The sequence below is a fragment of the Calypte anna genome, chromosome 5 (assembly GCF_003957555.1).
Source record: "Calypte anna isolate BGI_N300 chromosome 5, bCalAnn1_v1.p, whole genome shotgun sequence".
NCBI classification, from domain to species: Eukaryota; Metazoa; Chordata; class Aves; order Apodiformes; family Trochilidae; genus Calypte; species Calypte anna.
Genome location: NC_044250.1, coordinates 8,006,523 through 8,020,433, shown reverse-complemented (window position 1 = coordinate 8,020,433; position 13,911 = coordinate 8,006,523). Strand labels below are relative to the sequence as shown.

General features: G+C 41.2%; 1 protein-coding gene across 10 annotated transcripts in view; it reads left to right on the top strand.

Annotated features, from left to right (window-relative positions):
• Positions 1 to 13,911, top strand: part of TEAD1 (TEA domain transcription factor 1) — a 152,076-nt gene that overhangs the window by 34,919 nt on the left and 103,246 nt on the right. For 2 of the 10 annotated variants that reach the window (XM_030450957.1, XM_008504751.2), the window contains exon 1: positions 12,511 to 12,550. The exons of 6 other annotated variants lie outside the window; for them this stretch is intronic. The gene's annotated coding sequence lies outside the window, so the exon portion shown is untranslated. Of the gene's footprint in view, positions 1 to 12,506; positions 12,551 to 13,911 lie in introns of those variants that run through there. 2 more of the 10 variants (XM_008504749.2, XM_008504748.2) reach the window with 2 other exon arrangements.

Sequence of the window (13,911 nt, the reverse complement as noted above, 5' to 3'; positions counted from 1 at the left end):
GTAAACCACTGGAAGAAAAAGAGTACCAGATCAAAATAGATTACTTATATAGAAAAAATAGATTAAAATAAAATAAAATCGAAACCTACAATTCCTTATGCAACAACCATCTTCAAGAATGGAAAAAAAGTGGAATGGCAAAGCAGTTGGAATTTATGTGAAACTCTCAGTAGGCTCATAGACACAGATAAAGGTTCAGTGCTAAATGCCTGGAAAGAACATTTCCTCATTTTTGCCCAAAGAATAGCTGTTTGCAGAACTTCTGACATTAGAATTGTGGGAGAAAGACACTAGAAAGATGAGAAAGGAGAAGACACAGGGATACATATCCTCTGATTTTGCCATGTTGTTTATAGAAAGGTTTTATCTTAATAGCAAAATCCTGTGCACACAGTTCCAAGTCTCTGGGAAAGAAATCTTTAAGTGTTACTGTGAGACAGAAAGGACTGACACAGTTTCAGAAGTCTTTGTGAGTTTATAAAGCATGCCTGGGAAAGTCCCTCATGCAAATCATTCGTAATCGCGTCCATCCAATTGTAACAGCCCAACTGCCTGAACATCAGAGCAACTTCATTGGAATAGGTAGAAGAAATTAAATACTCTGTGCTCCACAGTGTGTATGAAGTTACTGACAAGATCTGACACCTTCTTCACCTCTCAGGATTAAACTTATCATGTTTTCCAGCCGTGCATGAATGTGTGTGTGTATTTGTTTTTCCCTTGTTCCTGAGTATTCCTTTGAAATTTGTCCACATATTAAAGAGAACCTTTACGTGTTGCTAACACTGTGTGCCTCGTTAACTGTTTCCTGGTATAGTGGTGGTGTGTCCGATAGTAAGGCCATTCATATGGGGCACTGTGTGTGTCTTGGGCTGCTTTTCAGAAGTGTTGTATCATCTGCTGAATTCACACCCGTACTGCTAGGAATTACTCAGAACTCTCTCTGACTCAAGGACCTAGCAACAGACATGTTGTGTCCAAATTCTTCCACTGTTACATGGTTTAGGTACACTTAGCCCTGAGTTGATGCTGATAGTCCTTTGTAAGCTTCATGACCTGCATGAGAAGACAGGGGAGGCTGGGCGCGTAATGCTGCAAGCCAAGGTGCCCTTCTCCTACTTGGAGTATGCTGAAAGCCTGAGGAAGCTGGAGGGAAAGGTTTTTTGCCAGCTCCTGACTGATGTGGTGGTGGGTGCAGGGCAACAAGAAGCCACTTGCAGTTTCCTTAATCTGCATCACCAAGTCCCACTGTGCAGCTCTGCTTTATGGTTTTGGTGAGAACTCCTTCTTAGCTCACAGCCTCTGGATCAGTCCCATTGATGAGCTGGACTGCCATGAGCTGCATTTTGTGTTACAGCAGAGGCTGTAGTGTCCCAGAAAATCTAGTTCACAGATGCCATGTGGGACATAGAAAATAGCCTTCTTGACTTAGAGGCTTCGTTCTCTGTTTCCTAGTGCTGATATTCTGTGCAGCCAGTTTTGTTTGCTGTCACCAGCCTCTACGTACTTACTGCCCTCTCTCTTGGCCTCCTAGAATATCCGAAGTCATTTGAAGACAGGAAGAATCTAAAGTATGGATTGAAGTTTTTTTTCAGATTTACCATAACTTTATTGTAGGAAAGCCTCAAGCAATTCTCAGATATTCTTCTTCTGTTTTATGCATCGTTTGTCTAACCCTGTTGTTCCTGGGAGGAAGCGCCTATAATTCAAATAATTGTTCTTTCTTTTAAGGGTATAAACTCTTTTTTGTTCTGCATAGTATCTGGGAATGAGTGTAGTCTGGACATTCAACTGTCTTCTCTTCAAATATCATCTTTAGCTGAACTGTGAAGGTTTCTCTAAGGGAGAATCATCAGGACACTCAGAGACATTGAGAGTTTCTGCAGTCTCTATAAGTCATTCTTGTGAGTCGGACTGTGACGAGTTTTATGAAGGACTTTTCTTTTGAAGAAAGAGGAAGTCTGAAATATGATGTGTTTTTTCCCTGAGTTATCATTTTTATAGGTAGGAGGGTAATATTTTGACTAGATTGAATCCTTAAAGATCAATTTTCCAGTTCTGCCATCAGGTTTGGTGTGTTTTTTTCAGTAGCAAAATCATTTTCTGACCCTTTTGTGCTGCGAAGTGCATCTCCCATTTGTATTATTACCCCAGAACAATAGCTTGATTCCGTCTGGACTTCATGGCTATGAGCTTGAGTGTGAAAGCCAACCCTCCATGCGTGCAGCAGGCTGAATGCAGGAAGCTGGAGTTCCTTCAGTGTCCAGGAAAACTGGGCTCCTCTTCCCTTGTGTCTGTCATATGGGAAGCAGGACACATGTAGACAGGGACTTCTGGAGTGATCTGCAGTCTTCTGTGTGAAACTTCACGTATTTGAGAGCATTAGAGGGTGAAAACCAGAAGTAATTTGGACCTTGCAGTATCTGTAGCTGGCAAAGATGTATTGTAGCTGTACTCCTGAAGAAAAAGATCTCTCCTGGCAACATCTGACAGATAGTGCTCTCAAGGGTTAGAGGAGGGTAAGGGTTGGAGCAGCCCTACGTGTCTCAAATGTGGAAGGTGGGCAAAGGCAGCCTGGGAGGAGGCTTGGAAATTAGGGAGCCATAAAGACCTTTGCTCCTGTTCCATGAGTTGTTTGTGAATTTACTAATGAGAACAAAATGAATCTTATACCCAGGACTCTTAGCTGATGTAGTCAGTGTGGTGCAATAAATAACCCTTCTTCTACATGGTTGTGGCTGGTAATCAGTAGCTTGCTAGGTGCTTCTGGCTTTGTAAAACAGCTGCATGCACTTGTGGAAATCTGAACTTTACCCATTTTCTGTCAAATCTGGGAAGTGGCGCCTGTGATTCTGTACCTCACGTTAGCAAATTCAGTTCTTGTCCTTGAGGGGGAGTGAGTCAGCCAGCTGTGATACCAGTTGGCTTCAGTGGAACATGTGGCACTTGGCACCTTCTGTACTTGTGGGTCAGTTGTTTGTGAACAAGGGTGAGCACAAGGTTCTGTGCAAGAGGCCCTCCTAGGGCCCTGGGAAGCGCTCAGACTGTACAGGACAGTCTGCAGTCAATGTTCAGATCCTCCTGTGAAGCAGTAGGAAAGGCACCAGATCAAGTCTCAGCATGACATTTATCTTCTATATACAAAGGACAGCTTGTAAGTCTGTGGTGCTCTTTAGTACTGAGTTATGGCCTCTAAAACGGGCTGGATGCAGACAAACTTCTCCAGTCATCTCAATGAGGTAAGAGGTGTGTTTGCCACCCATGCAGCAAAGTTCAACTGTAGTCCTGAAGATGTAAGGGTCCTTACTCACTTGGGCCCACTTCTGAAGGTACAGCCACAAGGGCCTCTCTGTATTGCAGTAGCCTATTCCCTAATGTTCCAGGCTTTCCATAGGAGCTATTCCCTCATGTACTGTTAACACCAGCCTAGCCCCTAGTGCTTACTTACAGGTTGTGTATTTAGGGAGTCTACAAACGGCAGTGTGCAGCTTATACCCAGCCTCAAAGAGCCTGGTGCCTCCCATGCTGGTCTGCAGAATGTGCCACCACAGCAAGTATGAGTGTGATGTTTCAATCTGTATAAAACAGGTAAGGCCACAGCAAGGTCCTAGACATGAGTCCCATCTGGATTACTATAAAGTTACATAAGCAGTTAATTTATGGTGGACTTCAGAATGTCACCTAAAAATGTGAGGAAGTGCAAAATGACATCAGATGCTTGTGCTGGGTTTACCTGTCAAGCTCTTTGGTGAATAGACATGGATTTAAATACATGCTTAAATATAAATGTGAGTAGTCCTTACTTGAACAAAGCTACATTTCCTTTTGCCTCCTGCAAAATCTCCATATTGGTGATCAGCTGTAAAGTCCTGAATCTTCTGAGACCTGGTTTTGTGTCTCAAAACTGGCCAGTGTCACCACAGTGTATGTTTGACTAGGATATGCCTGCAGTATGGCTTGTAGAATATGGTTTATATGTAACTGTTTCTGGTTAAAAAATTACCTGAGTTAAATTTCCTTATGAAGAGCAGAGCAGCTTATAATGTTCACCTCCCATCTGCTGTCATTTATAATTAGACTGTAAACTTCTCAGAGCAAGAATCTGTCCTTCTGTACACCTACAGTGCCAAACACACTGGAGTCTTGATAACAGCTGAGTTGCCATTAATAATAAATAGAGAGTAAAAGGAGAATGTGTAAATGCATTCAAACGTGTAGTGATGCTTTTAAGTATAATTGTTACCACTGCAAATCTCTGCATGGCTGGCAGCTGGGCTGCACTGGAGGAAGTGCAGAGTCCCTGTAATTAGAATTTGCACATTTTACTGGTTGGCTAGAGTCTGCCTTTGATGGAGAGTCTAGAATACCTACAAGGAGCAGGGCTACTTGGAAGTAAAGACAAGCCAAATGATTTTCCCTCAACTCCCTTTCCAAGAGACTTAAGTATGCCCAAGCTCATTACACTGGGCTGTGGCTCAAGGTTAAGTAAGTTTTCAGTAATTAATATGTAAACACAGGACTGCAATTTCATTCTGGGCTCTGTCTTTTCTAGTCCATGTGTGACACTCTGGAGATGAAGCTCTCTGTGGGATGGGACACAGGGCTGAACAAGCCTACTGAGTTCAAGCATGCCCTCTGCCTGCACCCAGGTCTCCTTTACACCTATGAGGTTTCAGTATTCTACCTATAAATTTCATTTTGTTGGTTCTCAATGTTTGAGGTTTTTCCGCTTTGTTTTGATCTGGTTTTCATTATTTATTTGGAGTGGTTTATAATTTGGATCATATTTGTGCTACTAACGTTTTGTAGTGCCAATTTTAACAGCAGCAATACTGATTCTGAGAGTGAGATTTTAGGGTTTGTGACTACATTTATGTAACTCAGCTACTGCTTATGGTAATTAGTGCTGTAAATACTGGAGGTGGATAAATTCCCTAGAATCTGTGGGAAAGTTATTGGTGTGCTATAGTGACTACCAATGGTGGAATCTAAACTGCAAATTTTTTAGCTTTTCTAAACCTAAACCTCTAGTCTTACAGGTTTTTTGGGGGCTTGCTAACTGCCCCCCTCCCCTCTCCCGCCCCAGGTAAATTGTTCCCTTTAGTTCTGGGTATTGTATTCTTGTCGTGAGAATTCGTTGATTTCAGATTCTCAGAAGGTTGTGTTTTAGTTTGGATCAGCTGCAAGAAGAGGTGGAAAAGTGTGGAATGTGAGTAAGACTCATTTGGTAGGTGCAGCTGTGAAACAGAAATAAATCAATGTGGCAGAAAGGTGAGCTAGAGAATGAAAGGAAATTGAAGAATTTGTTACTGTAAATCCACAAGGTTAGTAAATCCAGCTATCAAATTGTAGCTGCAGTGTCAGAGAATATGAATTACATTCCATTTTAAAAAGTGTATTAGTAAAACAACATGAGATACAACATCTTCCAGCAGAAATAAATAGCAGAAATAAAACTACTTTTGAGCTTTGACTACAAATGTATTCACTGTAAAAGAAGCATTCTTGTTGATCTAAAATGTCATACACTTATCTACTATCGTATCTATCTGTGGTGCAGTGACATTGAGTCAGGAAATGCTGTTCAAAAAATAATTCAAATGTGAAAAATAAATGTCCTTGGCTCTATGTCACAAGGTTTCTCTTCCAAGAGCCAAGCTTACTTTTATTGTAATGTTCATCAGCCTTTTAATTTTTTTTTAAATACTTTCAAATAAAATGAAAAAAAAAATTGTTTGAGAGAAACAACTGCTAGTCCAAGGAAGAAAGCCAAAGTACTTTTTTTTTCTCTGGGTCATTTCCTGGCTCATTCCCTTTCTGGGTCATTCTGTTTTGCTTGGGTCACTCTCTCTTTCTTCCTCATTATTCATTTAATAATAAGAAGAAAAATACTCTAATGAAATACATTTGCCTAGGATTTCTAAGGATTTTACTGGCAGTAAATAGACAGAATGCCTGCTCAGTTTTGAAGGCACTGAATCACAGCCAGACCAAGCATCTCAGCAGATATGGCAAATGTTAAGCATCAGAGGTTTAAAGAATCATAAAGCAAGTTAGTGGCTAAGTAGGACAAGAATCAAGGGCACTCTAATCCTTTTCTTGAAGTGATACAGATTCACTAGAAACACCACTAGGTAGTTCAAGATTCATAGTCAGATCTCCCAGAGACTTGCCATTTTGACATTTGCTTACTATGCAAGTCCAGAAATTGTTCCAGCTTAGAGAAGTCTACCCTTCAAGGAGTGGAAAGCCTGCAACCTTGAATTTAAAAAGAAAAAAGGGCAGGGTTTTATTGCTGTTTTGTGGTGGTGAATTAGATTGTGAAATTTGAAGTCTCAGCTATCAACATGAAACCTCCCTTAGCCTCTAATTTGAAACATATTGGAGAAGCCATGCTACAAGCATTCAGTTTTCCCTATGACCAAAGCATCCATTGAATTAAAGGAACTTTTGTGCATAGACAACATTGTGAAAAATAGAGGTAATTTTGAAAAGCAAATGTGATTTAACATAATTTTAAAGTGTCAATAGTTGACTCTTATTTGTCTTTTTTGGAGCTTGACAAAACATTTTCCATGCATGTGTGAATATTAACTCTTCTTCATAAACAGATTTCAATACTGTCTAACCTTCAGATACGAAATAATGCTTGTGTTAGAGGCATTGTGTTTATACTAGTCAGTGCAACTGTCAGCTGGTTTTAGCGAGGTATTCTTGACCACTTTGGGCAGAGGCGCTTTTCTTTTGTCATTGAAGACATTACTGGAATTTTATTGCATACTCTACTTCCCCCGGGGAATCTGTAGAATTTAATATATTTTCATATTACTACAAAGCTGTCTCCTGAAGACCCCAACTAGGATGATAAACTATATTGAAAATATTGAGAAACCACCTTCTATCTCCTTCAGAGACCTTGCTGTCTGAATAACAGCATTGTTCTGGGAAGGCATTTCTGCACATGTTGGTCAGAGAAACAAACTGGATGCTTGTGCCTTTTCAGGAGCACCATGTGCAATGTGTAGCCACTTCAGGTCCTCTTGAAACCAACCAAAGTCCTAAAATTAAAGACTTAAAATTAGTTACAGCAAGCAGTTAAATCAAACTGCTGAAGGAGTCCTTCAGCTTAGAGATCCTCTGTGAGCACCTGGGCTGGGTGCTACCTCTCTGGGCAAGAGGAGTGCTGAGGCGGGAGCTGGGTGTGCTCTGGGCACAGCAGCCTCCCCAGGCCTAGGGCCTTCGCCACTGAGCGGCAGAGCAGCCCTGGGCTTGCAGCACACAGATGTCTGAGGGCACAGCAGCAGCTCCAGCTCTGGAGAAAGGAGAAAATATGACCCAACTGTTGGGACGATTGCCCATGGAGAGAGAACTGAAACAAGCCTTGCAAGACTGCCTTCCCCTTTTGTGTCCCTCCTGCCAAACAGAAGAAAACTGACAGACAGACAGGAGATGGAAGGTCCTGAGTGAAGAGCAGCAAGGGACAAGACACATCTCTGTGTTTCCTTTGTTTCTCTGTGGGTTTCTCTCATTGCTTTGAACAGGCTCCTTTCTGCAAGGCTGTTTGTGCTCATTTCTCACCCCCTCTTCCACATGTGGCAGGGACAGATGATAGTCCCAGTCCTGAGTGAGCAGACAGCCAGGAAAGGCCCCAGCACAGACCTCCCTGCAGGGTTGCGTGAGTGCAGCAGAAGTGCAGCTGAAGTGCAGCAGAAGGGTGACTCAGGTGGGAGAAAGTGGCAGGGTCTGCTAAGGTTAGGAGTGGACCTGGTCCCACACACCCAGCCAGCTCAGGGAGATCCTGCTGTCATGGCCTTTGCCTCACCAGAAGGCACACTCACCGTTATCAGGGCGTGAGCGGCCTTGGGCCTACTGATGGAGCGGGAAATAAAAGCGAGGCCTTGGAGACACAAGTGGTTCCTCAGGCAGGTGATGATTGCTCCTCAAACTGCGAATGGTGAGTGAAGGGAGGGAAGGGGTGCTGTGGCAGAAGTGACAGAGTGTTGTGAAGTCAGTATTTCTGTACAATTTGAGACTTTTAAAGTCCAGTAGAATTATGAGGATTAGTTCTGAGGTATGTACTTTTTGATTAGGGTTTTATAGCTGTTTTGTTTTCTGCTGCCTGGACCACAACCATCTCTTCTTTAACTCTGACGGTGCCCAGTGAATTCACAGTTCTAATGGTTGCCAGCAAAGTTATTTTTGACACTTTCTGAAGCAGGATTAAACTACAGTGAACAAAGAGTTGAAATAGACTGGAAAGGTAAGTCAGAGCTATAGACAAAAATTGCTTCCTCAACAGGCAATAACTACAGGTGCAGAATAACTGCATAACTATTATATTGAGTTTTGAAAATGTTATAGCTATTCAGTGTAGTTTTTACTTATGTTTAGCAATTAAAGATTGCCGCAGTTTGTTACAGTGTCTCAGCAGGAGAGTGTTTTCCACTCCCTTGTAGAAGATGCAATCCTTACTTGCTTCTCAGGAGAATCTTATTTGAGATGTCCAAAATGAAATTTTTATTATGGACAAAATGGAAGCTATAGATGTGTCATTATCTATATGAGGCAGTTATACTGACAAATTAATGCCAATACCAATGTATTCACCACTTGCAAAAGGATAGGTCTTGGAAGCCAGTGTGAAATGGAAGAAAGAAGTTGGAGTGTAGAACATTGTATTAATAATTTTCATTTCCTCACATAGGAGGCAAAAAAAGCCAGACTTAAAATTTAATTTGGGAGGTAATTTGCCCATAACACAACTGCTAGCAGTTGGAGAACAAAAAGAGTTAGCAAATTTTTGTTTTACAGCTACTGCACTTGAAACAAAGTTGTTGTTTTGCTTTGCCTCTCTACATAGAAACAGAAGGTGGGGTTTCCAGTGTTGGCTTGTGATGAAGACAAGCCAGTAGACATGTTGTGACTAGTTGACATGGACCCTAAGTCCTATCTCATCTCACATGCTGGTTTCTGAAATCGGTCTCTTTAGAGTCAGTGAGAGCAAGGCCAAAAGCCTGGGATTAAATCCCAGCCCTGCTGAGGGCCTTATCGCTGTTATTTCACTCCTTTTTTTTTCCCCCCTTGCAGTCCTGTGTCCTATCACCAGAAAGCCACAGCCTTTCCCCAAGTGAGCCTCCCAGTATTATCAGTCCTCTGTCTCCAGGCTCCTCCAGGGCTGATAGGCAGGGCCTTATTCCAGCCAAAACAATTGTTAATGGAGATGTGAGGAGCTTCATTAAACTTGAAGTGATTATTCATATGTACAAAATGGTTCTGTGTTGGCAGCATCAGAGCCCCAGGCAGTAGCTCAAGTAATAACACCAAAGCAGAATGAAACCGTTTTCTCTTGGTTCTGTCTGGTATCAAATCAACACATTCAGGTGAGCAGGAGGCATTCACAACCTTCTGTAGCAGGTTTAGAGTGGTAGAGCTTAGAGGTGGTGTTTGGCAGTTTCTTAATTTATAAAATGATTTTTGGCTAAAATTTAGCTCTTTCACTGAGTATTTGAGAAAGTACATGTGCTTGGTTTTGCACTCATGCAAAGGAGTGTTTGTATATTATCTACAAAGCAGAGAAGTGGATTTGAGGGATAAAAGTTGACAGCACTGGATTCCAGGGGTGACTTTTGAATTTTGTCGTTGTTAGTCCAACACTTGCCTTTCTCCAGCTTCATAAAGTAAGAATCCTTCTTCAGCTTGGTATAGGGAAAGGGTTAAACCTGTGGCTATTTCTTGTTTAAACAAATGCACCTGAGTAAATGAATGAACCTTTTACTTTACTGTGCCTTTTCTGTACCTTTTTAACAGAATACTTAAATCATTATATAAAATATTTTTTATTTAGACAAAAGTTTTGTGTTACATATGAACCCGTCAGACGTTGGACCACCCTTCAAATAGCACTGGTTTTCCCTTTCCTGACTGAACTTACATAAAGTCGTTCAAGCAGGTGATTTTTTTGTCCCTTTTCCCACCTCACTTAGAGCTCTGAAGTGAACACTTATGTTTTTGGAGCCATTGTGGAAAAAAAAAACAACTTTCCTCCTGAAAACAAGTTAATAGAAAAATTATCAGAGTAGAAAATCAGTCATATGGCAGGAATAAAATATCTGTGATTGTGAAGGACTGGATCTGGTTTTGCAAGTGTCTGTGTGACATGAGAACTCCAATAAAATTGGGAAGGCTTAGGCAATCGGAGGAACAAACAGTTTCAGTGCAATGTCTAGACAGAACTTGCTGCCAGGTCTGTCATGTGTGAGCAAGGGTTCATATGCAGTCCCAGCAGGAAGCTAGTAACACACTGGAGATCAAGGACATACCTAATTCTAATGTTTATAATACTTGGTATGTGGTATTAATAGTTCCAATTTGGCTTTTGGAGTAAAAAATAACCAGTCATGCTGAGGGATGCTGTGGAAAGTCAGTTACAACAAACAACCAAGTAGTGTTTGTTTGCCTGTATGCATGTGGCTCCAGGTACATGGGACTAAAACAGTGGCCTAAGCACCATTAGATGCACAAAAAAGGTAGCTCTAAGGCATCCAGCGTGTTTGTGTCTGCAGCCAAGCACAGATGACAAAGTTATGTGTATGGAGGGATAGGGAGAGATGAACACCACTGGAGCTTGTCTGTTTTCTTTGGGCTTTCATACTGTAATTCATAACTCGTGAAGTCACTGGGAAGGCACAGAGCTTCTGTGCAGATTGAACCTTTGCCTCAGCCTCCATTGGGTGACTGAATTTAAGACACTCAAGAAACAGACATTTGCTGTATGTAAGCAAGAACTGTCTATATTTCTGTGTCCCTTTTCCCAGTCTTGTCTGTAAAATAAGCCCATTATCCTGATAGCTACATATACTAGTTTTTATTTTCTGATTTTCCTGAAGCAAAGCAGTGGCTGCAGACCTTTCCCTGAGGGACTATGCTGTGTTCTCTCCTTATGGTTGGGGCTCTGAAGTTTTTCTTACAGCCATTTCACCTGCTCTAGGAGTGAAGCCCCCAGGGGTGGGTAGACCCACCTTGGTCACAGAGCTTTCTTCTAAAAGCTGGATGGGTTAAATATTAATAATCTGCACTTCACATTATAGCAGCTCTTGCCATAGAAAATTCACAGCTGGAATACAGCTGGGGTAAGCATGCCACAGCCTTACACCGCTAATAGATGTTGCTGTTGCCTTTCACAAGCCACCCCTGGTGGCCAGCACAGCTGCTGGCTTGTTGCACAGTCACCTCCTGTAGTTGCAGGAGGAGTGGCTTCTCCTTCTGAGAGATGGTAAATATTTTATCCTTTCCTTTGCTTCATGTTGGTGATTAGCAAAAGCAAGTCAGACTTGATGCTTATTATTCTTCATTCCCCTGAGTGCCAAGTCATATTTAGAATAATCTTTGTTGGTTACCACCACAATGCAGTATTTGAGCTGGGTTGAATCCCAGGAACAGTCATATAATGGAAACCAGCTGGGTGTAAATGAGCACTAGCACCTAGGATGGATGTGGCTGCTTCATTGTCACATACAGAAGGAATTGTTTCTCAAATGGCTGTGACTGTATGAGATAAGGATTCACAACATGTAGGTTAAGATTCACCCACCTAGTTGTAACTTGGTGTAATCAGTGCAGACCATGGACCACAAGTGGTGTATAGGCCCTTACAAAGCACTTTGCATGCTGGATTGCTGAGCACTAGCCAGATGTTGGGGATGGTTTGTAGCTGTAGCTGCTTGTAGAATGCATCCTGGTGAGAGAGCACAAAGCCAACAGAGTACTCAAGTGTGGTGTAGTCACAGTCAGAATCCAGTTTTTTCCCCACTGAGAAGATGAATAATTCTATTAATTGTATGAAATTAAAACTAATGGAAAATAAATGTGGGTTGGAGTCAGTGACTCAGCATCCTTACAACAATAATTATATGTCAACAAAAGCAGCTTTTGGGGGAAAAAAAATTAGGCCCTCAGAGTAGTACAAAATACTCTTTTCAGTTGCAAGTACAGAGAAATGAAATCTGTTTGCGAAGTGAAGGATTCCCACATTAATATCAGCCCACTCTTTACTGAGTAATCTGTTTCTATAAGCAAAAAATGAGCAATTCAAGGAGAATGCATTATTTCTTTTTAGAAACAGTTCATATAATCCTAATTTCACGTTTTGGCCTATATGCTGCCTCCTTTTGGAGGTCTAAGTAATTCTTTGTTCAGTAAATATCCTCACAGTTTGTGAAAATACACATGTATTTTTACACATGTAAAACTTCTGAGACAAGCAGGGGATTTGGAAGGCAAGAAGTTATATTTGGAAGAAACTATCACTTTACTGATGCTGAGTTTCATGGGTTTGGTATTTTACATGCTGTCATAGCACTGTCTTCCTACTTCTTTTATGCATACCCTGAATGCAGTAGTTGAGGGGAAGAAAGTAAGGAAGACTGAATTCACTCACTGCATAATGCACTGGCTTCAGAAAAAAAATACTGTGCTGCTTTTCACAGATGCTCTGGAGCTGGAGAGGAACTGATCCTGTTACTTCTCCACAGATCCCAAAGAGAAGTCTGAAGTAGGTAGCTTGCATTTGGTAAATAGGTTAAATATTAAGCAAGAAATGGTAACTTCAGTCCTAGGAGAGCAGAACTAGTTTTCTATGAATTACAGGCATCAGATTTTTTTTCCCTAAAGTGTTCATACAATCAGAGAAAAACTCTTTATTTAATTTCAATGCAAAGTGAATGGCTGAATTAGTCTGGCTGAGTTTTAAAGAAATACTTTATCCTAGAAACAGGCTGCATCTCTTTCCTGGTTCTTTTTCTTCTTAGAGGAAATAATTGCTGATAAGTAGACCTTGTAACAAAAATACAATATAAAGTATTTTTACGCTAATGATTTTGCCATTGGATGCTCTGTAAATGATTTAATTTTTTTTCTTTGTACTGTGTTATGTCCTTCCCTCATAAAACTAAAATTACATATAAAATGGCTAGAATATATATATATATAGTGTTTTTCTGAAAGTAATGCAATTTGAACTCCCCAAAGAATCAGAAAAATCCATACACATTACAGCTACAGTATCCAGAGTAGGATTTTTTTTAAATAAAAAAATAGGGGGGTTGTTTGTTTTTTAGTGGCCTGAACGTATTGCTTGGTTTGTATAAATCTGTCACGGTTTAACACTGACCCGGCAATTAAACCGAATAACAGACGCTCTCTATTAATCTCTCTCTCCCCTCGATGAAGGGGAGATACTTCTGCTGGCAAAGCAGAAACTGTAGCTTGTGTTTGTTTGATTGTCTGTTTGAAGAAAAAAAAAAAGCAGTTTAAGAAAAGCTCCACTTCTAATACTTTGCAATGGTATGTGGCATTTTTTCTAGGGGAGCTCTGTTACAGTGAGTTGGAAGAAGTTTCTGTATGCTGTTGGGGTTGCCATGACCCCCATACATATTTTCTCCTTCAGGGGAAAATTGACCCATTATGAGACCTACAGAAGAATTCTGTACTGATAGCAATACACTGTAATTGGAAGTTAAGCTGACTTCCTATTAAGAAAAGCATAAAATCTTAGTAAAATTCACATTTTGTCCAACTTCATATTTACTTCACTTGGTGCAGAAAAAGCTTGAGAAATCCAGATGTGATATGGGGCATTGGTTATTTTAACAGCTTTCTGGAAGGAGAATGAGGTGGCTGGGGATGAGGCAGTCCCATCTCAAAATTCCCACAGAGAGGACCAGCAGAAGGAGCCCTTTTCTCCCCAGCCTGGTGATTTGTTCTCCTTCCTGCCTGTCTTGATGAGCTAAACTTCACAGGTGGCTTTTGCCAGTGGTGTTCACAGAGCAGACTGCTCAGCAGATGTGCAAGGAAACCACTCAGCAAAAGAGCTTGTAGCTCCACAGGCATCTACAGTAGGAAGTCTGATTTCCC